This window comes from Candoia aspera, chromosome 11 (assembly GCF_035149785.1).
Source record: "Candoia aspera isolate rCanAsp1 chromosome 11, rCanAsp1.hap2, whole genome shotgun sequence".
In the NCBI taxonomy this organism is placed as follows: Eukaryota; Metazoa; Chordata; class Lepidosauria; order Squamata; family Boidae; genus Candoia; species Candoia aspera.
In genome coordinates, this window is record NC_086163.1 from 7,742,375 (window position 1) to 7,746,312 (window position 3,938).

At 43.0% G+C, this 3,938-nt stretch overlaps 1 long non-coding RNA gene across 1 annotated transcript; it reads right to left on the reverse strand.

Moving 5' to 3' along the window:
• Positions 1-266: 266 nt before the first annotated feature.
• Positions 267-3,425, reverse strand: LOC134503884 (uncharacterized). The gene is made up of 2 exons (XR_010068603.1): positions 1,942-3,425; positions 267-1,243 (listed from the first exon to the last, which is right to left on the reverse strand). It is a non-coding gene; the product is annotated as an uncharacterized LOC134503884 (long non-coding RNA).
• Between the last annotated feature and the right edge of the window lie 513 nt (positions 3,426-3,938).

Here is a 3,938-nt window from a genome sequence, read left to right on the forward strand (position 1 = left end):
AAGCCTTTGCTTAGTTAACTGTTTAATGAAGCGTAGCATTCGATACAAGGCAAAAGTTGTGAATGGCAATTCCCGTGCATTCTACATTTTAAAATCATGAAAGCCTCTAATTCCCCCCCAGTACCCCCAAAGGTCTGCGTCCCCCTCCTGGTGCCAGCAGATGGCTTGAACAGTTTTCTGCCCATTGACCTTGGGGCAAGGAGCATCTAGCCCAAACCAAATGATTCACACTCCAGTCCAACTCCCCCTCCCTGTTGGCGACTCACAGTCTGCTGACACGGGTTGCTTGAAGGTGGATGCGAGTCCGATAAGATGTTCTGGGAACATTTGATTGGGGAGCCTGACAATCTTGCAAATCCATTCCTGGAAGCTCATAGCTGATTGATAGCTGGGTGAGAAATCCTGCACTCAATCAAACTCCTTTTCCATATTTTGACTTCAGCGGGAAGCCACTGGAAAGATTGTATCTCTAAACATTGCACTTTTTATTACAGTTAAACTGGGGGGAAAAAAGCACAATAAAGCCAATTGTTTAATTTCTCTCATTGTGGCATCAAAATCTAATTACACCGCAGGCAAAGAGATTCTTTATTTCTTTTCCATTCTTTTTCTTTTGGTTGCCTCTCTGTCATAATTGCAGACTCCATCTGGAATCCAAAGATCAGCTGTGTTTTCCCCCTTGTCTGAGAGGTGTCACCAACAATAATGCTTGTGCATTTGGAATTCTTCTTCCCTAAAACGTGTACTGTTCAGTGAGAATGAAACACAGCTAGTTCTCCCAGAGCTAGGGAAAGTACATTCAGTTTTCTTTTTTAAAATGATATACTGCAAGTCATAACATCCATAAATACATACCTGCCTAATTCAAAGGCAGAGAAGCAAAATGCCAAATGTAAATGCAACTTTCAGTAAGTTATCATTTATTATCATTTTCAGGAGGACACTATTTCCATCTCTCAAGCCCTCCTGAAACCAGTTTAAAAGGCATCCAAAAGGCATCTGCTCAGTTTGATCATTTCCAGAGAGCAGAGCAAGCACCAGATACTCAGGCAGATGGACGAGATTCAAGAAGAACTTTTCTGGTTGCTGTTGAGTCTTCAGGATTGTTCTGAATATCCAACAGGGCATGTGTAAACAAGAGTCCCTGTTAGATACTGGAAAGCAGATGGAAATTGAGCAGTGCTGGCAGAGATAATCACCACTGTTGGCTTTCAGCAGGTGAGACTTCTTAATCTGCAGAGTACTGGTGATAGAAAAATCTGGCTTAGGCATGAAAGCTGGCTGGGTGACCTTGGGCCAGTCCCTCTCTCTCAGCCCAAGAGCCAATCAGGTGTGGTAGGAGAGTTCTAGTCCCGCCTTAGGCATGAAAGCCAGCTGGGTGACCTTGGGCCAGTCCCTCTCTCTCAGCCCAAGAGCCAATCAGGTGTGGTAGGAGAGTTCTAGTCCCGCCTTAGGCGTGAAAGCCAGCTGGGTTACCTTGGGCCAGTCCCTCTCTCTCAGCCCAAGAGCCAATCAGGTGTGGTAGGAGAGTTCTAGTCCTGCCTTAGGCATGAAAGCCAGCTGGGTGACCTTGGGCCAGTCCCTCTCTCTCAGCCCAAGAGCCAATCAGGTGTGGTAGGAGAGTTCTAGTCCTGCCTTAGGCATGAAAGCCAGCTGGGTGACCTTGGGCCAGTCCCTCTCTCTCAGCCCAAGAGCCAATCAGGTGTGGTAGGAGAGTTCTAGTCCCGCCTTAGGCATGAAAGCCAGCTGGGTTACCTTGGGCCAGTCCCTCTCTCTCAGCCCAAGAGCCAATCAGGTGTGGTAGGAGAGTTCTAGTCCCGCCTTAGGCATGAAAGCCAGCTGGGTGACCTTGGGCCAGTCCCTCTCTCTCAGCCCAAGAGCCAATCAGGTGTGGTAGGAGAGTTCTAGTCCCGCCTTAGGCGTGAAAGCCAGCTGGGTTACCTTGGGCCAGTCCCTCTCTCTCAGCCCACGACATCAGGCTCGGGCGACAAGCTGGTTGGTCAATTCCTGTTGCTAGCAATGGATCAACACTGATCTGAAAAAGAGACCCTGCACCAGTGGAAAAATGCTAGGAAGAAAAAAAAAACAATTAGCTAAGTTTTGAACAACATGCTTACCTCCCTTCTTGGGGCCCTGTTAAATATGATGGGTGATGTGCAAAAAGCATATAAATATCAGACTTCAACTATGATATATTTACTAAAATTTCCTTTTGAAGGAATTTCAAAAACAAACCATTTTTCAATAAACTGGTAGAAAAAATGCACATGAGAATTGTTCTGTATCATACTTATTAGGAATTATCAGTCTATGTTGCTCCAGGTGAATATCATTCTGGCATTCCAAGGTAATTCACTTCCATCAAAGTTCTACCAATTTGCTTTAAGAAAATCCACACTTGTTTCGGTAGGGGAGTATAATCCTTCCTCATCATGGATATTTTTGTATGCAGTTCCTGACCTTTTAAATGCTTTTTGTACTCAGCTTTTGAACTGAAAAGGATTTTGACATGGATGCTGGCAAATTTTGTGAGTGATGTGCCTGGTCATGCCACAGCAGTTCATTTTGGTGAACCATTCTGCTTAAAGGCAGGAGGACGTTTACTTAAAAGGAAGTAAGATTTGCTATTATTCATTTTTATTAGTTACTTTGAACTTTCTCTCATTCACAAATACACCCATCCTGAGGAGGAAATACAAGGAAGAACCTTATATCAAAGAAAAAAAAAATCCCTTTTCTCCCTTAATCCAATAGGCTAGCACATGAGATGTTCAATTAGCAATCAAATAATTTGAGATGCAAGCAGCTAAAAATGCATTTTACTTACTACATCAAAACACCTGGGATACAAACAGCTAACAATAATCTCTATTTCTTCCCCTTCCCCTCTATGTAACTCTTTTAGGAGTTGATGATTCATTTGTGATGGAGGATCGGGAATATGACAGAACATGAGGAATAAAAAAAATGTGAGTCAAAGTAAAAGAAGACAATGGAGGAAATAATACTGCGGTAGCACTGGGGCTGTAGCTGAGCTTTCTTCATCACAGAAAATATGACAAGTTAAGAGTCTCTGGGTCATTAACATAATTATTACGAATGAGGGATGTTTCATAACATGTAAGTGGAAGCATGGATTTAAATAGACGTTATTAGAATTCAGATATTTTATTTCCAGCAACTACTTAATTACAAAACACTGGACCTCATAGTCTTCCAGATGCTGTAAAGGACATAAAGAGTAAGTGTGCATTCACATTTGCAGGAAGATGTCCTTAAGTTTGTGCCAGCTTCAAGTCACCAAGGGATTCATTGAAAATACGGTTTCACCAAGGATGCCTAAACTTTTCCATGCAGATGTAAGTTCAGATGGTCTTCTGCTGAGTCTGCATAAAAGCCTTTCAGTAAGTTGCCTGAAAACTATCTCTGTTGCAGCCTTCCTTGTGAACGCTGAACCTTGCCCTTGTTCTGCATCTGGACTCCTGAACTTTGGCTTGGCTCTTAATTACTTGTTACGCCTACTCCTCTGAATTTCTGGTTTTTGTCTCTCCCCTTCAGAACTCTAGAATAGACTTCAGCTAAACTTCCTGCCTTCTTTTGACTGTGTCTTTTGAATCCACAACTTCCTTTTGTTTGTATCTTTTGGGCTGTCCTCTAGCCTCATGAGATGCTCTCGACCATCCCAGCTTACCTTTATTTTTTATTTTTTTTCTGGGCAGATGGGCACACTTCCAAGCAGAGAACTGGGCAATAGCCAGCCTCCATTTTAATTTTCTGGGAATAACACTGGGGCACATACTGACCACTGCAGGTATTGTGGAAATTGAGATTATACTTAAGCATTTTTGCAGCATGCTGGCTTAAAAGAAAAAAAAAATAGAAGAATCTAACTTGGGAAGCAAACTGATATCTTGGAGCACCATTTTGGTCCCAGGCAA